This window comes from Trichechus manatus, unplaced genomic scaffold (assembly GCF_000243295.1).
Source record: "Trichechus manatus latirostris isolate Lorelei unplaced genomic scaffold, TriManLat1.0 scaffold00058, whole genome shotgun sequence".
Classification (NCBI taxonomy): domain Eukaryota; kingdom Metazoa; phylum Chordata; class Mammalia; order Sirenia; family Trichechidae; genus Trichechus; species Trichechus manatus.
Genome location: NW_004443994.1, coordinates 13,792,354 through 13,816,965, shown reverse-complemented (window position 1 = coordinate 13,816,965; position 24,612 = coordinate 13,792,354). Strand labels below are relative to the sequence as shown.

Here is a 24,612-nt window from a genome sequence, read left to right as displayed (position 1 = left end):
TAGTTAATTAAGAGCATCCCTGCAAACTACTTAATTTTAAATAATTTATTTGTTTGTAAATAATTTTAAACAACTAATTTGTTTCTCACCATGTTCCTCAGCATGGACCGAGTACAGTGCTATAGCACATTTTAGTATAAGCATTTCTTTGAGGGGCCACATATACAGATCTTTGATGGTCTCACTTGATCCAGGAATTAAATTTTTAATACGATGACTGGGCTACTGTTGTTGTTGTGTGCCACTGAATCAATTCTGACTTATAGCGACCCTATAGGACAGAGTAGAACTGCCTCATAGGGTTTCTAAGGCTGTAATCTTTATAAAAGCAGACTACCACATCTTTGTCCCACGATGCGGCTGGTGGGTTTGAACTGCTGACCTTTTGGTTAGCAGTCAAATGCTTAACCACTGCACCACTGGGGCTAACTCTCAGGTAATTCTCCATTAATATGACTTCTCATTACATGGCATTGACGGTTTTTGCAAAGCAGGAAGTTTAGCATCACTTATATTCTCTGGCAAGAAAGTGGTGTGCAGATTGCCAATTTGACAATCAGAGTTAACATCCTCTTATGAAATAATATGCATCAAAATTCTAATGGGAGTGATCTTCTTCCAAGATGATGGAGTAGATGTATTTTTCTCTATGCCTCCCACTAAGTACAACTAAAATCCCTATTTGTATAAAACAATCTAAGAAGACCCTGAAAGGTGGAAAGAAGACAGATCAGCTAAAAACCACAGGACCAAGGAACTATATGGTAGTGATTTTCCTGGGTTTTCTTTTTGCCTCAAAACTTTTCAAATCTTACAAAAGACATAAACCTACAGATTCAAGAAGCTGAGCAAACCCAAACAGAATAGATCCAAAGAAACCCACACAAAAACATATCATAGTCAAAGTTCTGAGAACTAAAGACAAAGAAAAAACTTTGAAAGCAGCAAGAGCAACACAACGTCTTACCTACAGGGAACAAACAATTCTATTGACAATGGATTTCTCATCAGAAACCATGGAGTCCAGAAGGAAATGGAACAACATACTTCAAGTGCTGAAAGAAAAGAACTGTCTACACAGAATCCTATATCCGGTGAATATAGTCTTCAAGAATGAAGGGGAAATCAAGATATTCTCAGCTGAAGGAAAACTAAGAAAATTTGTTCCTTAAGAGAATGGCTTAAGGAAGTTCCTTAAGAAGAATTAAAAAAAACAAAAACATAAATGAAAAAGAAGGCAATTTGGAACATCAGGAAGGAAGCGACCAACAGACAGCTTCTTCACAAAGAATCTGGAAGGTAATGATGTCCAGGTTTGAATATGACCTGAATTTATGTGCATGAACACATAGATATGCATGGACCGGAGAATATAAATTGGTTATGAGTGGGTTTCAGTACAGGTTCCTGGTCATTGCCAGACATGTGATCTTGGGCAAGCCACACATGGAAGTGAAGATTATTGAGTGTCTACCAGGTGCCAGTACTAGCTGCTGCTACATACAGTATTTCCTTTAATCCCCCAAAACCTACCTAGAGTGAAATAGTTTTGTACTTGTTATAGATGCTCAACTGAGGCTTAGAGGGTGAAAGCAGCAGGCATGGCCAAAGTTACATGACTAGTGCTAGAGGCAGAGCTCAGAGCTAGGGTTTCACAACCATAAAGCCAACACTCTTCTGACTGGTCACATTGTCTAGGCCACACAGAGGCTGTAAGATGGAAATATTAATAAAAGTCAGGTCTTTTCCACCCACTCAAAGCTTGGATGTTCAGGCTTATTCTTTAGAGTCAGGCTTCAACGACTAGACAAAATATGAAAACACAGAAAAATAAATATGATATGTTCTGAGTTCAACTGTTATATCTCATTGGGTGGATCATAGTATATGAGTACATGCAGAGTACTACATGTACTCATAACATAAAAATGTGTGGTGAAATCATTACTCAAATTGCAGCTTCTGCTTAGGCTCCTCTTGGGTCAAGAAGCAGAGAATCACACAGACTGTCTTAAGAAAATGAAGCCTATTGTTCTGTGTACGTAGATGAAACATGGACTTTTAACTGCAAGAACCAATGGGACAGCTCTGGGGAGAAACCTTCTCCATCTCTATTTCACAGGCCATGTGAGGTCTCCCTCAGAGAGAATCTGTAGGTTTGTCCACTCTTTCTTTCTACGTGGCTTACTCTTTGATTTTGCCTCCTGTGAACTACTGCTTAACACATGGCCATCATGGCCTTCGGACCCACTCCATACTGTGGCCTTTCAGCTCCAGCTTCAACAGCAAATGTCTTGCTAGCTTAATGTTCCTTGGCTCAGATTTCCAAGAGAGAATCTGTTTGGCTCAATTTATCTTTCCCTGTCAGCACCCATCATAAGTCATTGGTCACACCATGTATTGACTGTTTGGTGTGTAGCAGACACACACTAAATGTTTATTGAATAAATTTGTTATACGAATGTGCTTGAGTTACAATTCTTTTACCAGATTGTAAGGAGGGGATGAAGGGGTTCACAAGATACAAAAAATGGTTTCCAAAGGACTGCCTAGAGACTTCACCTGTATAGAATATTGGTTCCCAAACTACTATTGTTAAAAATGTAGAGCTCCATACATAGGCTTTTATTGGTAGAAAATTATAGATCATTTATCATTTCTATCATTAGCTAGACTCAGACTTTGATTCAGCCAGAAAATATTTTTTAGCCAATTTTAGCTGAAATGTGAACTAAAATCAGTATTAAGGTATACGTAGGACAGATCTGAGTGGAAAAACACTTGAAGTTACAATTTTGGATTGGTATTTGAATGAGGTGGAGAATGTATAATATTTCCATCTCTATTCCATTGTAACTGAATTTCACCCTGCTCCAATCCCTAATCATGGGTTAATCTAACCTTTCATTTTCTACACTCAGGGCTGCTGAATATTATTAGAGAAATTCAAGTACTCAGCCAACTGGATTTACTCCAAATTCACAGTGTTTAACCTCAGCTGGGCCTTGGGTGCTAGTCAGCATCTCTTTTTGTTCATCTTTGTTTTATTCCTAATCAAATTCCCTTTAGCAACTAATTCAGATCTTTTTTGTATACCTCAAACTCCTAAACCCCTCCATCATCACCCTCCTATTTCTCTGATGCCATATATTCACTGAATTTTTATTGCCCAGCTCAATCCCCTTCTCTGATTCCATCATATTTCCCTTGAAGATGAAGTGGAATACTATCAAATCTACCTTTTAATTACTTCTTGAAGGATCTACTGACAAAATCCATTTTTCACAAGGCATATGATCAGACAAATAAAATGCATTTAAATATCAGTATGATGATGGTGCTGATACATTGGCATATAGAAATAAAAAATAGTGAGATATATATACATATAAGTATTATATACACACACAAAGATGTCACTTTGGATGACTGCGATGCTGGACAATGAAAAAGGAAGACCAAAAAAGAATTGATGCATTTGAATTATGGTGTTGGCGAAGAATATAGAATATACCGTGGACTGCCAGAAGAATAAACAAATCTGTCTTGGAAGAAGTACAACCAGAATGCTCCTAGACATGAAAATGGTCTTGCTTACTTAAAACATGTTGTCAGGCAGGACTAATCCCTAGAGAAGGGCATCATACTTGGTAAAGTAAAGGGTCGGCAAAAAAGAGGAAGACTGTTAATGAGATGGATTGACAAAATGGCTGCAATAATGGGCTCAAACATACCTACTATTGTGAGGATGGCACAGGACTGAGCAACATTTCATTCTGTTAAACACAGGGTCACTGTGAGTTGGAACAGACTTGTAGGCATCTAACAATAGCAACAACATATATATATATATTTTTTTTTTTCTGATATTCTTGATAGACTAGCCATCACATACATGAACTGTGTATATAGGTGAATTTACTGCTGGAATAAGGATTCATACTTAAAGCAGTCATTTTCTATTTTAAAGAAATTAAATATCGCATGACTTCCTGTATGTTTAAAAATTAAGTCATATGACTTTAGAGAAAGTACTAACATCCCAAAAAAATGTAAAAGCTAAACAAATTCTGATAAGTATGTCTGACAGAACTTTCCTTCCTTGTTAATAAATATGCATCACAGAACCATTCATTCTTATCGACAATCTACTACATGCTAACACTGTTCTAGGAATTTCATATACTCGTGTGAATAAAATGGACAGGAGTCCATGACTTCATAGAGTTTACATTCTAGTGAAGGAGGAGACATAATATACAATAAAATTAAATATATCTTGTATGTAAGAAGATAAATGCTGTGTAAAAACGCAGGTCCCCATAAAAAGGTAACATTTATATAAAAAATTAAAGCTGGTGAATCCAGGAAATTTTTAAAGAAAAATCTAGATTATTGTGTCACTTGCTTGAATTTTTGCTAACTGAGATTTTAACTTAAATATAAAATCGCAAACTATTTTAAACTACCTTGCAGTTTATAAACTGTTTCTTGGGGTTTCAAGTTGCATTTTAATGGAAAGTATTTGCTTTTTGAAGCCTTCTTACCATTTCTAGGAATATATCATTTCTCAGTGAGAATGCTTATTTCCATTACCTTATCCAATAACTTGCTGTGAAAGGGATGTTAACATTTTTCAGTGGTAAAACATCCAATCACCCTACCTTAAAAATGTGTCATTGAATGTTGAACATAAAAACTAAGGAATTTAGCTAGAGGGTAATTTGGGTACTCTATAAGGAATTTAGCTAGAGAGTAATTTGGGTACTCTATATCATTTCCCTAGTACAACTTTGGAGTGAAAATGCTTATTGCCACTGAACCAGATGTAACACTCTGGCCGAGAAATAAGGTTCAAAACCAATTACGGGTTTGTGTTCTTGGATAACTGCCCTTGTGACTCTCACTCAACCCAACTGACTTCTAAGTAAACCTCAGTGTCTTTGGCATTCCTAATTTTTCATCTTATTTGACAGGCTTTCATTAGTTAGAATATGGCAGTTAGAGCTGTAAAAAGGACAGATGAAAATTTTCAGCCTGTTTTTTAAATTATTCTTCCAAACTCTTGATGAACTCTTAAGGTCATAAAATCTTTAAGGGTGGGGGTGCTACTCTGAAGGAAAGAAATTTGGCACTGGCTGCCAGTGTAGACCTAATGAGTTATTCATAAACTGGATAATAATAAGTAACATTGGCTTTTTTTAGTTTTAGTTGTTAGCCCCAGACCTAAATTTCTCAACGAGTCTTAAATTCCCTTCCTCTGATTTAAATACTAGTCTACAATTTCTAGGAGCCCTGGTGGCACAGTGGTTAAGCGCTCAGCTGCTAACCGAAGGGTCAGTGGTTCGAACTCACCATCCGCTCCATGGAAGAAAGATTTGGCAGTCTGCTTCCATTACAGATTACAGCCTTGGAAACCCTGTGGGGCAGTTCTATTCTGTCCAACAGGGTCACTATGAGTCGGAATCGATTCAATGGCAGTGGGTTTCTACAATTTCTGTTAATAGGAAACTATTGAAGGATTTTATTATAACCAAAACTCATACTGATTCAGTCGCTTTTAGTGATAGGTTTCATCACAAAATGTTCACCCTCCTCTATTGTATATAGATAGAGAATATAAGTGCCACAGCACCTTTTTTTTTTTTTTTTTTGCTGAATGACTGTGGGTTTCTATAATTTAATTTAATGATATTGCCATTACAATTCAATCTCTTAAGCGTTTTGATTCAGGACATCGGAAATTATAGGAAGCCATCAGTTCATTCATGTACAATTATGACCTGTGCCTTCATAGAGATTGTGTGGGTGGTTTTTTTATTCCATTTCTTTTGTATGGGTTTGTCACTGAAGTTAATAGAATATCCTGAAATGCGACAGAAAGAGAGAGCATAGTGGGCATCTGCAGTGGGGTGTCATGGTCACATGATGGCCACTCGCTGAACTCGGATAACCAAATCAATTCTTAACAATAATCAAAGCTGCTCTGATGGAGTTAGTTCAAGCTAAATGGAACTTTTAAATGTGATCCAATGTGTTATTTTATGAAAACTAGAAGAAAAGGAAGTAATTGAAGCCGCACAGTGACACTGTTTCCACATGAGTGCAGACGGGTTACTGACGTTATCTCTTGGCCATAATGCATAGAGACCCCAGTGCTTCTTCAGCTTTATTGACAGGTGTCTTCAAGTGATAAAAATTTTGCATCCATATCCTAAATTTTCGTTGGATAGGTGGAAAACACCTATGCAATGATTTCTTATTTGTCCTTCTATTGTCATTCACTTTAAAGCTAGAGTACAATATGTGAAGAATAATTGATATCGTTTGGAATTAATTTAAATGGCATCAAAACTGTTTCACCTAGCTAGTTAAAATGGACATTTCTTTTCTTTCTGCTATGCAATTTGTTTTTTCCCTAGCTTTAATGTTTCCTTTACATTTTTAAGAATATGTAAGTATATATTTTTGAAAAATTAAACCCCTATATTCTTAGAATAACATATAAGAAAAAATACACTCTGTATTAGTTCAATGAAACTCTTAATTACTGTGTCAACTATTATATTATTTTAAATTACTTTAATAGAAAGTTATTTTCAAGAGGTTTTAATTTTTGAAAAGCACCATGTTTCCAGAGTAACAAGTGTTGGTTGTAAGCAAATAGAAGAAATTAAAGGGGAACCTGCTAGGCCTTCAAACGATTACACACTCTTCACTTGATAGAAGGATTACCATCTAGATTCAAAGGAAATTAATTGAAATTAAATCTGATCTTTTTGAAACATAGTTTTACTGTAAGAAAAAATAATCAGCATCACACAGTGACTATTTTATGTTAAAAAATAACCAAGAGTTAGCTAAGGTAAGTTTGCAGATATAGCTACATAAAATTTCTGAACTTTTACAAACTTCTTTGGCTAATTTTTTTTTTTTTTTTATTCTAACCTTGATCCTTCATGTTATTTGTCCCTTTTTGCATTGTGTGTAGATATATAAATAACTACCAGTTAGACCTCTTTGTCAAACAAAGAGTTTTCACATGCTTTACCAATCTGCTAAACTTGGGTTTACCTTTTTATTCTTCAGGTTAAAAAAAACAAACAAAAAAAAACAGTTGTTTAAAAAAAAAAAAAAAGCCCGTTGCTGTCCAGTTGATTCTGACTCATGGCGACCCAATAGGACAGAGTAGAACCACCCCACAGGGTTTCTAGGGAGTGGCTGGTGGATTCAAATTGCGGACTTTTTGGTGAGCAGCTGAGCTCTTAACAACTGGGCCACCAAGGCTCCATGATCCCGTTGTTTACTCTTATTTCATATACTATTTTTTAAGCATTGTATTTTCTTTGTGGCTTCCCTCTGAATCTGTCCAAATTATCAGTATCACTTGAAATGAGATGTGACTGGATGTAACTGATTTTCTAATAACCATACCACAAGTTGCGCATCTGAATGACTGTTGGAAATAGTCACTTTCAGAGGCATCGTATTTTAATACTGTCAGTGTCTTAGTCATCTAGTGCTGCTGTAACAGAAATAGCACAAGTGGATGGCTTTAACAAAGAGAAATTTATTTTCTCACAGTAAAATGGGCTAAAAGTCCACATTCAGGGCATCAGCTCCAGGGGAGGGCTTTCTTTCTCTTATCAGTCTTCTCCTATACTAGGAGCTTCTCCTCGCAAGGACACTGCCACCCCCCCCACCCCGCCGGCCACCCATAGGACAAGGTCTTCTCCAAGCACTGATTTCTTAGTGGTATGAGGTCCTCCACTCTCTGCTTGCTTCCCTTTCCTTTTATCTCTTGTAAGATAAAAGGTGGTGCAGGCCACACCCCAGGGAAACTCCCTTTACATTGGATCAGGGATGTGACATTAGTAAGGGTGTTAACATCCCACCCTAATCCTTTTTAACTTAAATTTACAATCACAAAATGGAGGACAACCACGCAATACTGGGAATCATGGCCCAGCCAAATTGATGCACACATTTTGGTGGGGGGACATAATTCAATCCATGACAGTCAGTAACTATGCTTCATACTTTGAGAATGGATTTGATTTCCTCTAAACAAAGTTAAAGAGAGTCAAGCTGAGTTAACAAAGTTGGTTGTTGAACTGAATTATATACACAAAGTCATGAGTCTGTTTTTCTGTAGTTTATAAACTGACTTTAACAAACAATTCATAAATTGGTGTTACAGAGTTATTCTGAGCATTGCTAACGTACTCCAAGTGGATTATTTTGAAAATGTCACATTCATTTGAATGTATGTAATTTGATATATGTTTAAAAATTCACCGCAATATTTTATAGGCTCTGTAAGATACAAAGTTAGGGTTCAGAACCCAGATGCCAGAGATTTAGAAAGTACTAGGCCATAGCAAATATATTGTAAAGGATATTAATGATTTTTTTTTCAAAGTTTTTTCTATTTGTTAATTCATTTGACTCTTACAAAGCTTTGAGTATATCGGTAAGCATTTTTTAACATATTTTCTGGATTTGGAAAATCCAGAGTTTGTAATTTCCTCAGAAAGATCCAGTCATCACTTTAGTTGTGGTACATTATGATTTTACTGCTGCTTTCTTAAACCAAAAAAAAGAAAAAATTAGAGAGAAAAAAAAAAAATACCCAAAGTCACACATGTTTCAGAGTAGAACTGTGCTCTGTTAGATTTTCAATAGCTGTAATCTTACAGAAGTAGATTGCCAGGACTTTCTTTCACAGCACCACTAGGTAGATTCAAACCACCCACCTTTCAGTTAGTAGCTGAATGCAGACCATTTGTGTGTGTGCCATCCAAGGACCTTGATTTTCTTCCTAGCTTATTGTGTATGGAGTGCATTTGTAAAGGCCTTATTTCTTACAATCTTCCAAGGTTAGAAAATGTATGGATTTGTTTATTCACCTTCTGATCATGATCCATGATATGTCTAAAGGCTGAAGTAAAGAGGACAAGAAGAGGAGGAAGGAGGACACCCTGGGACCATGGCTGGACTATAGAATGTCCAGGACTCTGAACCAATAATGTATCTGAGCACTGCTTTATAAAGGCCAGTGTTATTCCTTACTAGTGATATAGTTACTCATAAAGCAATTAAAATAAAAGAACCTTTAGCAGATTATTAATAGCTAAATATGTGTGTATAGTAATTAACAAAACAACCTACAGTATTCGATAGTTTATTCATAGTTAACGTTCTGACCCCATATCAGAACCTACTTATAATACATTTTATGATCTATTAGCTCACCCAACAGTTGGTCAAAAATTGGAACTGTCATAACTAACTTGAGATGTCTAGTCACTGTAAGATACCACATTCTATCTCCCGAAACATGACCAAAAATGCAGTGTGGTACTAATAAAATGTACAAAGAACTGTTTTTTTTTTTTTTTTCCCTGATACTTTTTAAGGATAGAAAAGCAGGTAGATGCATAAATACCATAAAAAATTAAAATTAAAGTAAAAATTTTTTTTTCAGTTTTTAATTTTACTGAATTCATTGGGCACCCAGTGATAACTTCTGTTTTTCTTTAGAATTTAAACCATCTAGGTGCTCCTAACTCCATCCCTATCTCTGGTTTCAAATTCTTACAAATAATATTTATTCTGTCCTTTCCAGTCTGAGGATAACTCTTTAGACTGAAAAACTGAGGTAAAATTGAAACCTCTACATCACTGCCTAATATATACATATATATATATTTTTTAATCTTTGCAAACCAATCTTCTCTAGTTTCTTGATTTTATTACTAATGCATTTATTTAAGAAACCCTGTTGTTGGTATCTAGCATTTTTTTCAAATATCTCAGTTTATTCTAGTCTTGAGTACCCTTGACAGTGTTCTTACGTGTGTGTAACATAATTATGTATCCAGATGAGGTTTTTTTCGCCCATCCATGTATAGTATGGTAGTTAGGAGAAGGAGCTTTCAAGTTCCCAGTCCTTTGCTCAACACCTGGCCTTACCATTTACTGCCTGAATAAATTTGGAGTAATTATTTGGCCTCTGTAAACCTGGGTTTATTCACCTATAAAATGTAAGTTATAGTGCTTATCTTATTGGGTTGTATAAGGGAGAAATGACAGATACATAGATAGAAGACAGACAGACAGACAGATAAATAGATGGCATAGATAGCTCCAACTTATGGCAACTTTGTATACAACAGAATGAAATGTTACCCAGTCATGGGTCATTCTCATGGTCACTGGTATGTTCATTGTTGCAGCTATTGTGCCAGTAAATCTCATCGACCCTCTGCTTCACCAAACATGATGTCCTTCTCTAGCATTTGATCCCTCCTGATGATGTGTCCAAGTGAGTCAAACAATGATCTGTTGTGATCCACGAGGTTTTCACTGTCTTAATTTTTGGAAGCGGATCACCAGACTTTTCTTTCTAGTCTATGTTAGTCTGGAAGCTTCACTGAAACCTGTCCACCATCAGTGACCTTATAGGTATTTGAAATACTGGTAGCATAGCTTCCAACATCATAGTAACACACAAGCCTCCACCGTATGACAAAGTGACAGATGGGTGGTAGGGTATCTAACATATTACAAGGTCTATCACATTTCATAGTCCCAGTCCTCATGGTGTCTTCCTGCTGCTTCAGCCACCATGGTCCCACCAACCTTCTCACCGTCCATCAATGCCTGGCACATGGGGACCTCTAGAATCCTGGTCCAGCTCTAAGACTAGTTGTAAAATAACTTCAATGCTGCTTGTATCTTTCTCTAATTATACACTCCTAGAAGAAAAGATAACCAGGATTATGTAATTTTAGTCATGCAATTGACATCTCTTAAAGGTTTTCTTGGTAGAGATGATAATGATTTATTAAGAATAAAGAATTAGCAAAAAATTTGGGCACCCATTTATTTTTGCAGATTAATTGTGACTCCTGCTGCAAATGATGATTATTAAAGAAATAACAGCAAGATAGCAAAGTTATGTGCCTGAAAACTCCTTTTAAAGACTTTTATTAGAGTCACACCCATTTCTCCCACTTAGAACTTTGGAAAATCAGTGTAAGTCTACGTTTATGAAAAGTTTTGAAGGAAATTGCTGTGTGAATATATCTTCAGTTCAAGTGACTCCTAACAGTTCAGAAACTAAGCACAGGTCAGAGACCTCTGTCTAGAACAGGAGCATGATCAAGTTCAACATTGAAATACAAGTTTATGATCAGTCCCACCAGATAGGAGAATTATTAACAATTAACATTTGACAAAAACATGAGAAAATTTGGGTTTTTTTCTTTTTGGAAGTATTCTTTGCAGAAATACACGAGTATTTACTGAATTTTTCTATCTTCTCATACTTACACTTTAAAAAAAAATTCTGACGTAAACTGTTTACTTACATATTAAAAGTTTGTTCTAGGGGAAAAAAATCACATTATCACTGCTCTAAGTAAAATGCTTTTAAGCAAAACTTTTGAATGTTTATTACTATTCAACAAATTGAAATTTCAGATAGAGGACCAAATGTATTTCTGTTCTATCTAAGTTTAAAAAAATTATTCAAAAGCTTGGCTATCTAGAAATATGTATCTGTACATCACGTGTGTCATTTATGGCATCAAAGTTACAGTTCAGTAGATTTCTAAAAGGCTTTTGAGACAGAGACATGAGTTTTTACAGATTCTAATTACAAGTTAGAAGTCATCTCACTGTGGGAAATTAAAAATGGAGACAATTAGAGAAAATTCCAGTTGAAAGAAAAATGCATTATGGAAAAAGCAATAAAAGCACAAAAAAATAGGAAAGTAAAATCACTTCTCAGTAGCCGCTATTATTCAATTGTAGATCAATAGTGTGTAGTTAATGCATTACCAGGAGAGCATTAATTTGCAATTACCGCAGGTGATCTGATCCTCTGTGTTCTGTCCATTGACACAAATGACCTTTTGTTGAAAGAGATTCTGTAGTCATTACTTTAAACAGGGCAACAGAAAGGCACAAGGAAAGTATAGGTCACTTTCAGTCATAACTATCTTCTACCACACAAATTGGGAACCTTTTTTTAAGCCCCAAGTAGTCACAAAATAGAGCATAATGAGCCATGGGTATGTATGTTTGTGCACAGGATGGATATAATATGTTTGTGTGCTGTATGATGGTGGGTAAAAAAATGATTCAAAATGGAACTACAAATGCCCAGAATTAGTCCTAAAATGAAATAGACCGTTCTAAAAACCTGTACTACTAGCAATGAAGTGAGAGATTCTCCTTCAGCTAAGTGTATGTTTTGGGGATGGTTCCTTTTGAGCATGCAAGATGAATAGACTCAGTGATACAGAGTCTGATGCCCCTGCAACCACACATTCTTGAAACACATTGGGCCTCAGCTCTCTTGAGACCATAGACCATACTCTAATCTGAAACAGTGTGGCAGAGACCCAGACTGCCTTTTCCACTGAGTCAGCCACACTCAGAGTTGCTGAATAGTGACAGGAAGTTTCACAGGATGCCACCTTCCTGATGGATGCTTCAATACGAATGAAAATGCATCAGATTGCGTGAGTTCAAATCCTAGCTCTGCCACTCAATAACTGTGTGAACTTGGGCTTATTTGCTAGGTGAACTTTTTGTACTTCAGCTTTCTTACATATGAGGATAACAGTAATACCTACCTCATAGGATTGTTGTGAGGAGTAAAGGAATTATCACATGGAACAACAGTACCTGGAACCAAGTAGATGCCCCGCAGGTGTTACATATTAATTATGGTTATCATCATTATCTCCTCTGCTGGTAAGATTGTGCATGGAAAGATAATTTTAAAACAAAATGCATAGTCCTCTATTATACTTTTGGATTAGCATGTATCTTAGCTCAGGTTGGTAGAAAACAGAGCCTAAGAAGGGGGCCAAATGCTAATGTTTTACTGGGAGGTGAAATCTAGGGTAGCGAGATGAAAGAGCACTGAAATGAGACAGAGAAAGATCGGATTTAAATACAAGGGAATGCATTACTGAGTTGGCCACTGCTTCATAAGCTGCAGAGAAACACAGACAGCCAATTGGCCATGTGGGACATCACCAGATAGCCTAGATAGAAAACAGTGCCTTGGGACAGTCCATCACAGGGAAAATAAGGAGGAAATTTATCTGCTATTCCCTCTGCCTTCTCTCTCCCATTGGTTGAAGTTCACCTTTCCAAGGAGTTAACGTCCCATCCTTCTTGGTTTTATCACTCTGGGAAATCCTACTTTTACACCCTAGGGCATGGCCCCATGTGGCACTTCATCCAGTATACTAATCTCTTTTAAACCTCTGGTTATCAGGCCCTTCTTGAATATTCATAATGATGGATAGCTTATTGCCATACAAGTTAGCCATTTAAAACTATAAGAAAAGTTTGCCTCATATTGTGAAAAAACTATCTCCCTGTATCTTTTATCCATTAGCCCTACTTCTTTCTAAAACTACACAGTATGCATCTGTTCTATTTTTATAAAAGCGCAGAAATGGAGAAAACCTTGACCGCCCATAAACAGGTGAATAATGTATTCATCTTATCCTTGTTATCTTTGCTTATAACTATGGGCAGTAACATAGATAAGTTAAAATAGCATGTAATTTTATAACAATATTTTTACCATGCTATAACCTAGATCAACTTTCTCCCAGAATGAGACACACAAGACTAAGAAGTTGGGCACTTGCAAGAAAATTTGTAAGGGAATTAAAGAGGTACCCAAAGACTGACTGAAACCTGGAGAAATTAGCGCAGAAGTGACCTAAGCATGAAGTGATTCCTGCTTACAGCCAGAACCCCAGGGAAAGCACTCCGAAATGCTATCAGCAATGTGCTTTAAAAACTAACATGCATGTAAAACATCTTCTAGTTATTAATCAGAAGTAGGACTGACACCAGATGGGACTGGTACCTCTTTAGTATCTAAAATGATCATTGTCGGGACTTGATCATTCCTCCGTTCCTTCCTTAGCCATTCCTCCATTCATTCCTTGATCAGAAACACCAATGATCCATTAATTATCCCAGTCTTCAAGCAGAGGATAAAGGGCAGGAAGAAAAAAACGGATTGAATAGGGGAAAGAGGGGAAGAAAGTCTTTATGGTCAAGCAATTGAGAACTGAATACAACTTTATAAAGGAAAGCAACTTATCTATACCAGGTTTTTACCTCCATGAATAGGTACATTTCATGGATAATCTGTACCACTGTTTTAATCAGTTGGTCTAAGTTCCATTTTTAACTGAAGTTGCCTGGTAGGTCAATCTGGCCATTTGAAAATCTTACCCATTTTAATTGTCATATGTGATCTGTAATTTGATTTCATAGCACTTGGCATTCTAATACCAGTATCTAATAATATCTTAAGCCAATATCAGTTCCAATAAGGAACTGGTAGTTAAGAGAACTTAAACTACTTCCCAAAGTCTAACTATAATCCACAACCAGGCTAAGTGCATTACTGCTTTACAAATAATAATAAAATGACAATAATAATGGATAACCCTTATATAGAACTTACTATGTGCAAGATGATTTTGTAAGCATATCTATCTGTCTATCTATCTATCTATATAGGTATATGTGACAGATACCTTATTACCATACAGATTGTCTTACTAATAGTAATAGTAAGACAACTTGTATGGTAATACAAGTCTGAACTCAGACAATTTGGCCCCAGAGCCTGATATTAACCACTATTCTATATTGACATTTCTGTCCACTAGCATGGCTATTATCAAAAATACAGACAGTAATAAGTGTAGGTGAGGATGTGGAGAAACTGGAACCCTCGTACATTGCTTGTTGGAATGTAAAATAGTATGATCACTTTGGAAAGCAATTTGGTAGTATCTTAAAAACTTAAACATAAATCTCAGTCCTAGGTATCTGTCCAAGAGAAAGACAAACGTATATCTACACAGACTTGTACACAGATGGTCATAACATCATTGTTCCTAATAGCCCAAAACATTTTTACACAAATGATGCGTGCCACATTTATGAGTATGCACATTCAAATAAGTCTGCCTTATTAAAGCATCCTTCATAGAGGCATACCTAGATTTCTCAAATGTGTTCCATGTATTAAAGTATTAAAGCTAGAATGTTTTCTTACAAATACGCACTGATCATACTTGGTATAAATGCTTGTGCTTTTTTTTTGAAATTTTAATACTATATATTATTTAGAAAAAGTTAAGTAGATTGGGGAGAGATTGGTTTTGAAGGTATCAATAATGAACATCTGTTGAGAACTTTCGGTCGTGGGGTTCATGTTATCAAACAATATTATGCAGTGATCACAATTTCCATTCATCCAACAAATACTTATTGACTTGTGATGGTACAGGCACAGTAATAAGAAACAAACATATAAGAAAAATGCCAAAAAGTAATAAATGCTATGAAGAAAATTTAAATAAGGCAAGCAATAGTGACTGGGAGGCTACTTTGGATTGTCTGGTTAGGGAAATTCTCTCTGGAGAGGTGGTGACATTTAAACTAAAGATCTGAATGAGAAGATTCACCTAGCCGTGTGACAACATGGAGATGAGAATTGCAGGCAGACAGTTAGGGCAAAGTATTTTTAAATAAATAAAAGAGCTAGAAAACATTTGCTTCCAAAGGAAAAATGTTTCTAAACTTATGAGACTTAAAAACATTTTCCAAACTCTTCTTCTTCTGATATTCAGGAAGCATTGTTTTTCTGTTGTGATAAATTGGGGCAGGTTTCTCCCACTTTTAATGCTTTTGTGACAGATAGGTTTTTTGAAAACTTTCAAACAAGATTTCCTTGGCTTGAAATATAAATGACCCTAGTTAAATACCTCTCTTACCCCTATTCCCTGTCCCTGCTTACATTGTTGTTTTTAGTTGTCATTGAGTCAGTTCTAACTCATGGTGGCCCCATTTGTGCAGCGTAAAACTACTCCATAGGTTCTTCAAGGCTGTGACCTTTTGGAAGCAGATCACTCACGGGTTCTGTCTTCTGAGGCACCTCTGGGTGGGTTCGAACGACCAACCTTTTGGCTAGTAGTTGAGCACCTAAGCATTTACACCACGCAGGGACCTTCCTCCTTACATAAAAATGCACTGCCATCATGTCAGTTCCTACCCATAGTGACCTTATAGAACAGGGTAGAACTGCCCCATAGGATTTCTGAGACTAATCTTTACGGAAGCAGACTGCCACATCTTTCTCCCGCAGAGCAGCTGGTGGATTCAAACCACTGACCTTTCAGTTAGCAGCTGAGTGCTTAACCACTGTGCCACCAGGGCTCCTCCACTTACATAGTCAGAAGTAAAGAAACAATGATTGTTGGTGAGTTCTTTTGTTTAAGATGACAAATCAGAACCGGAAAGACCCAAAAACTTCTTGGAATTAAGAGTTTGGGCAAGCAAATATAAAACTTTATTATCTCCAAATCAATTATGCTGTATTTGTAAGACAAAGGAAGATAATATGTCTAAGGATCAAAATATCAGACCTCTGTTTCAGATAACTGGCTTTATCCCACAGTGATAGACATGTCAGATATTATCATATTTAGCATATTTCCTCATGTGGAAAATGATAGGATTTCAATTGTCATGCTTTAAGGGCATGAGCCATAATCTCATTATCATCTCACTAAATCAATCACTACGTCTGTGGATATTAACTCCATCCTGATGACACCAGATGCAGTATTGTATCTGGGATGAGAGAAAAGTTCCATGACTCATCATTGGGCCTGAAAACAGTGATGCCAGCTAAAAATTCGCTTAATCCCTGGTAACTTCAGGATGACCTAGTACACCAGCACTGCACGTGCCTGGTCTTACACAGCTAAATTAATGTCTTTCATGTTCATAAGGCCTGGCCTTTCTAAAACACACAGAATAAATGTGAGTAATCTACAGTGAGTTTTTTTTTTTTTTTTAAAGCCAGTTCGATTGCATGTTAGACCATTATACAATTAAGTGAGGTTCATTATACAGGCTTTAGAATATAAGCAACATTTTTAAGTGGGTGTGTGACATTTTAAAGTATGATGTTTTGTTGATAAGACTAAAATGTTAAACACCTAAAATCTAACTTATCTGCACTTATCTTTTCTTTAACCAACTATATATTATTCAATAATTGATTTAAAGTCTATAGTATATGATTTGGAGCACTGGTGGCACAGTAGTTAAGACCTTGGCTGCTAACCAAAAGGTAGGCATTTCAAATCTCCCAGCCGCTCCTTGGAAACCCTATGGGGCGGTTCTGCTGTGTCCTATAGGGTCGCTATGAGTCGGAATCGACTCAATGGGCAACTGGCTTTTCAGTATATGGTTTGGGGTAGGGGATGGTAATGATAGTTTATGCTTTTAAAGCATGACAGTTGAAACTCAGTCATTTCCTGGTCTCAAAAGTCTATCTTATATGTTCTTTTGTGTGTGATTAAGGTAATTGTTTACAACATAAGTGTGATAATTTTAATCCTTAAACTAAATACAGTAATTTATCTTTTAAAACCAGTAGAAATTATTCAATATAGGGGAGGGGAACCTCAAAAGACACTAGTTGCACATGTGCCCATATAAATTTTAAGATACCAAATCCAGAACTTGAATAGTTATTCTTACCTCTGAATCCAACCCAATGTGTGTCACCTGTATACCAAGAAAGCCTTCCTGGAAAGTAATACTTTGTCATTGTTCCTCATTTGGTCCTCACAACAGTTCTGTGCGGAAGGTTCCTTCTGATAGGTAAATAATAAACAGCCTAACCCCAGGCTGCTGCAGTCAGAGTTTTGTAGATAATAGAATATGCAAAGAAGTCAGAGGATTTGTGCATAAATTAGTATTTGTTGAAAGAAAGAATAAATACGTGAATGGGTAATTTTTGAATAATACAGATTTTTGAAGAAATGATGAGAGTAAAAATTGCTTTCTTTAGGTCAAAATCCAAAATAATCTATTAAACACTCCTGGTTGTATTCCCTGGAAAGAGAGAGAAGGTCTTTACTGGACAGATGCAGCAGTTTTGCAGGACATGTATTAGAGGAGAACAAATCATTTTAAATGTCAATATTTGCACCGATCTATTTAGGAGTAAATATTATCATTTACCTGGAAAGATTTAGAGTCAGTTGATGAAGTTCTGATCTTCAAAGAATGAATTTGGAGTAATTGGAAGAGAATGAATTCTTTAAAATTAAAATACTGGTCCTGATACAAGGAGTCAACAACATTGACCTGGATATGTGTGGGATACAGAATTCAAAAAACTAAACAAAAGAATCCAGACGCAAATCAGGATAGAGACATTTCCCTTACCTTCTCCTGGGTGAAATCCATCTGTCCTTTATTGTAGTTAGAATATTGATTGCTATATATGAATACTTTAGCATATATACATGTATATGTGAAAATTAATAGTTGGGAACATTGCACGTATTTGACTTGATACTGTAAGTTCAATCACTATTAAATTATATCTTTATATAATTCTGAATTATACATGCCTTCGGTTATTATTAAAGGGGGCTGCCAAAAAAGAGGTAATCAAGTAACAACTGCTGTCAAGATTCAGGTTTTCAGGCTGGGAACCCTAGATAAGCAATAATTTGTATACAGGCTCTGTCCTGTTTGGCTGTGACAAATGGTACTTTGAGTACCAAGAAGGATGCTGAAGAAGTGGAGCTCCTTTGTTGCATCCTGGAGAGATGTTGGTATACCCGAATACTTAAATAATAATGCAAAGTAATTAATGTTTAAATGGTGTAATGAATGATGTAGACTCTAAATGCAGTAAAAGTTGAGAGAAAGTATTCTATTGTGGGTTGGTGTGAGTTCTGAATTATGATCAATTTGTATAATTAAAGGGAGAGAAAAATGCGTTCTTGACGGAGTGAGAGAGATTTGCGCTTGTATAGTATCATTGAATGGTACTGCTATCTTTAGTATCTTTATCTTGGTTCATTCATTCATTCATTGAGCAAATCATATGCCAGACACAGATCTTTATGGCTAAGCACTGCGTGTGCAGTAGTAAGAAAAATAGATTTAGACCCTGCCCTTTTTACTTTCTCTGAAAGCTGGTGAATGTGATTGAAATAATAATACCTACCATACATGTATTTGGAGCCCTGGGGGTACAGTACTTAAGAGCTTGGCTACTAACCAAAAATTCAGCAGTTCAAATCCACGAGCTGCTCCTTGGAAACCCTATGGGGCAGTTCTACTCTGTTCTGTAGGTTCCCTATGAGTCAGAATTGACTCAATGGCAACGGGTTTATTTTGTTTTTATGCATGAATTTTAGGCACTTAACTAGATATATGTCTTCTTATTTGATATAACCCTGGCAAAAACTTTATGATTATCTATCTGTCTGTCTATCTATCTATCTGCATTCTTATCCCCTTTTTCACCTTTGTAGTGGTTAATAAAAGGAAAACAGGACTGCGAAGTGGTCACAAGAAAGGATCCTGGGGACAAATTGACCCAAGATTTGAATCCTTGCTCTGCCATTTATTAACTGTATGATCTTAGGCAAGATCTTTAATCTCTAACCTTCTGTTTAGCCATCTGCTACAGGAAGCAAATAATATCACCTCATGGCATTATTGTAAGGATTAATTGTGATACTACATGCGAACATATTTAGCTCAGTGTTTAGAACCTAATAATCACTTAATAAATGTCAAAGTGCATAAGTATAGAGGAATTTGGGTAAAGAAGAGATGGCTAGAAAATAAGAGACTGTTAAGTATGTCAAGTACACCAAACTTTTCCACCCTTAAGGGTTGTTTTAAAAACCAGCTCACAGGATTTGGATTTTGGGCAATCCTCTACTCTTCCTCTTGCCCTTGAATTTTTTGTAGCTAAAAGACCCTCTGAAGGCCAAGAGGGTTAGCAGGATCATGTTAAGTCTTTGAGAGTTCAAATCTCCACTTAAGCAATGAAGGCCCTTTGAACTCAATCCAGTGTTAATGTACTGCATAAGTACCTGAAAGCCCAGAATGTTAAACCAAACCAAAAGTGACAGAGAATTTTAGAAAAGTGAAACTCTCCCTCTGATACAAAGATAGAAAATAACTTCTAAGCAGAGAAATCAGAGATCCTAGTTTGCCCAGGAGAATCCCAGTTTATTATTGTCCTGATGTTTTCATTAATATTTTCCTTGTTCATTCTCAAAAATGTCATAGTTTGGATGATAAATTATATGGTCACCTCTAAGCATACTCCTAAAACCCTCAGTCTAGAACCTTAACTGGTGTCTGTAATTTTTCTTCAGGTTAATTTCCATATTCATAAATCATAAGATCTGTGCTCTTTTGGTGAGAAATGCACAAATAAAACTACTTCCTTGGTCATGGCATTCGTTCGTCTGTAATCATGTTCCAGCAGATCCATTTTTGGAGGGTGAAGGTCAAGCGTTTTAAGTTCTTGGTTTTCATTAATTAAAAACAAAACTAAGCAAAGACAAAAAGCTAGCATACAATTTTTTTCCCTTGCTTATCCACAAAATCACAAACTTTGTGAGCCTCAAATCTTCTGCTTGTGTAGTGAAGGAATTAAGAATAGGCCTTTAAAATTTTCTAAAAGCTTCTTTTTTAAAATACTCTAGTGCTCTGTTTCTTTAGCCCTCCATAGGTATTCACTGTGCTTACAATATATTAACTTGTACTTTGGTAAATCTTCTTTTTTTCTCTATATAGCGCTTAACTCTTAAATAGATTATTTTTTCCTAATCAACTGAATTTTGTCTAATTTATGTACCCCAGAATATGCTGGTAGTTTAATCAAGGTGGTTGACTTACTGATACAGGCATATGCTACTCTGACAAATTTGTGTTTTTATCAATAATAAACCAACTACTGAATTGTGAGTGCGTTAAGAGTTAAGACATTATTTTTATATCAACGTTTTTCTCTGTGTAAGTAAATTGTCCTCTTTCTCAGAATGTTGAATGCCAACTTGTGATCTTAATGTCCACATTCCTAATCCATTTTCAAGGCATAGAAAAAAAATTCCCATGGGTTAACTTGCCCAATAGGCTTATCCTCTCCAGGCGTTATGACTTCTTCTCCTTCTGTGATCCAAACCCCATGTGGTATTTTAGTAAATGATATGATACATCAAGTTTTCCCAGCTGTGTTGACTCCATTGAAAAAGAGAAATTGCCTAAAATTATGAATTTTAGTCATCTAACAGCTATTGTTTGGATATTTAGTTTTCGTTTTTTGCCCCAATCTTATTGTGGGATGTGCTGAGCACGCACAGTAGTACGTGCAAGCCCTTGCACCACCACCTGTGTTACTGCAAAGTTATTGAAAATTACTGTGATAACTGATGCTGCACCAGAGCAATAGCCCAGGATTGTTGTTGTTATGTGCCGTTGAGTCGGTCTTGACTCATAGCGACCCCATGTAGAACAGAACGAAACATTGCCCTGTCCTGCTCCATACTCATAATCATTGCTGTTTGAGCCCATTGTTGTAGCCACTGTGTCAATCCATCTCATCGAGGGTTTTCCTCTTTTTCGCTGACCCTCTACCTTACTGAGCATGATGTCCTACTCCAGGGACTGGTCCTTCCTGATAACATGTCCAAAGTAAGTGAGACGAAGTCTTGCCATCCTTGCTTCCAAGGAGCACTTCGGCTGTACTTCTTCCAGAACAGACTTGTTCCTTCTTCTGGCAGTCCATGGTATATTCAATATTCTTCACTAACATCATATTTCAAAGGTATTAATTCTTCTTCAGTCTTCCTTATTCATTGTCCTGCTTTTACATGCCTATGTAGCAATTGAAAACATCATGGCTTGGGTCAGGGACACCTTAGTCCTCAGAATGACATCTTTGCTTTTTAACACTTTAAAGAGGTCTTTTGCAGTAGATTTGCCCAATGCAATATGTCATTTGATTTCTTGACTGCTGCTTCCATGGGCATTGATTGTGGTTCCAAGTAAAATGAAATCCTTGACAGCTTCAGTCTTTTCTCTGTTTATCGTGATGTTTTTTGTTAGTCCAGTTGTGAAGATTTTTGTTTTCTTTATATTGAGATGTAATCCATACTGAAGGCTGTAGTCTTTCATCTTCATCAGCAAGTGCTTCAAGTCCTCTTTGCTTTCAGCAAGGAAGGTTGTGTCGTCTGCATGTTACAGGTTGTTAATGAGTCTTCCTTCAATCCTGATGCCACATTCTTTTTTATATAGTCCAGCTTCTTGAATTATTTTCTCAGCATACAGACTGAATAAGTATGGTGAAAGGATACAACCCTGAAACGCACACCCTGTCCTGATTTTAAACCACACAGTATCGCCTTGTTTTGCTCGTCTGTCAGTTTATCTTACTGTGGTGGCTTGCATGTTGCTATGATGCTAGAAGCTATGCCACTGGTATTTCAAATACCAGCAGGGTCACCTATGGTGGACAGGTTTCAGTGGAGCTTCTAAACTAAATAGGGCTGGAAGAAGAAGCTGACAGTCTACTTCTGAAAAAAATTGGCCAGTGAAAACCTTATGAATAGCAGCAGAACATTGTCTGATATAGTGCCAGAAGATGAGCCCGTCAGGTTGGAAGGCACTCAAAATAACCCAGTATAGTGAGGATCTATTTCAGTAGAAAAATCCTACTGCCTCTGAAGCAAAGTGGCTGAGCTCCCACACTGCAGCCATACACTCTAACCAAAGAATGGGCTGCACAGGAGCCTGGTGTGTAGAGGACTCCAGGTCTTGCCTCAGTCTCTTTAGTCTTCTATTTATGTCTGTGGAGCAGCAGGACCATCAGCAGCCCAGTCTTTGAAGAGGAAGGATGGCTATCAACATTCTTTAGCCCCACATGTTGTGCCTGGCTCATGTATTTTATCTCTAGCCTTTGCATAAAAGGCAGGCAAAGGTGCTGTGTCTCTGTATGGCTCTTTTTATTATTCTTTCTTGGTTCAGGTCATTATTGAGATCTGAATCAAGTTGGAGTTCATTTTGTAAAGGACAAATGCAAGGAAGGAGGCAAGGGCACCCTCACCTGCCAGGCACATCCCTTTGACCAATTAGCCCTTGCTGTCCTCAGTCAACTTGTGTCATCAACAAAGAGCAACATAGAAGATCTGTCCCAAAGTGCTCTTCCAAATAGTAGTCAATGGGTGGCCCGTCATCTGTGTTACCATTGAGAAACTGCTTGGAGAACCGATGATTGTATTCTGGTCGGTAGAGTGTGGTCTGAATCACTGTGGAAAACGCCCTAAAAACTCTTGATTCTCTCCAGTATGTCTTTAGCTGAACTTGGGTTAAGAAATTATTCATATGGACAGTGACCACAGATTGACATTGAAAAGTAGCCTTTCAGGCTCTGTAAAATTCTTTCTTGATTGGGAAGAAAATGGGGGTATTTATGTACTTAGAATTTATCAGAAAATAATTTAAAAGGCTAGATAAGAGGATAAGTAATGTGATTGACCATGAAATATATAGAAAATAAAAGAAGCTACCGTACTCTTGTACCTTTAGGATTTATCATGAAAAGCATGTCAAAGACAACTTTGAAAAAAATTAATAAGCAGAACTGCTTATCCATTGGGCTTTTTTTTTTTTTTAAGCTGAACCTTTGAAAAACAACATCTGTGGGGCTATTTGTTGCTTCTCCCCACTCCCCTTCCAGTCCAATTTGCCATGGTCAGAACAGAGAAAACTGAACTCAGAGTAGATTTCTTAATAAGATGGCGTTTGGACAGCTGCTTTACTTAGTGATCTTGTGCAGTTTAGTAGCAAAGCTGAAATAAGCCCTCTCCTTTAGGGGAAACAAGATGGCATTCTGCTGAATGCTAGAATTTTATACTTTGAAAAAAAAAAAAAAAAGCTGCTTGAGAGACCTAAGAGTATAAAAGCATTTGAGATCTCAGAAGGAGTTTAAATCAATGCACTGCCACAGTTACAGAGCAGATGAAAGAGCCTGCTGTCTCAATTGCCAGGAAACTACTTAGAAACTCTCACTTTGATTTCTTCGCGTAGTCCGTTACATTACTGCTAAATGCAATATATAGGGACATCAGGACTTTGATGTTTTACAGCTACAACAAATGGAAACTAGTATGATAGAACAACTAAGATTTGTGGTTTTATGTGGATATACAAATATATCCTCATCTAGCTCCCTGTGTACTGTGTATCTCCAGGTGCTGTCTTTGCATCTATATCTTTATAAAATTATAATTTTGGTTTTATTGATGAATTCTAATTAGCATTGTCATGTTTATATATACCAGAAATGTACAGGGGGATATTGTTATTCTGAATTATTATTTTAACAAAATGTATTGTACACTGATATTAAAAGTTCAATCTAGTTTTATGTATCTGTCAGCACTGGTCAGAACTCAAGTCAGTGAAGAATTACTGATTTCATGCTTTTGGAAAATCTGATCTTTTTCACTTACTGGGTGTGGACAGATGGAATTGAAAACTGCATTCCTATCCAAGGACAGCAGATGTCTGTATTCCAGTTTTAGTAGTAAACCTTGAAGTGAATCATCAAATATTCGATTCTAATTTTTAAAAACCTGCAGATTTTTGACGTTATTAGTTAAATAATAAATTTGACATTATTTTGCAGTGATGAGCTTCTAATGGAAATTATAAATG

The 24,612-nt window shown here is 36.5% G+C and overlaps 1 protein-coding gene across 1 annotated transcript in view; it reads left to right on the top strand.

Moving 5' to 3' along the window:
- The window catches only part of DPYD (dihydropyrimidine dehydrogenase), a 926,643-nt gene that overhangs the window by 760,040 nt on the left and 141,991 nt on the right, over nt 1-24,612 (top strand). The gene's annotated exons all lie outside the window — the stretch shown is intronic.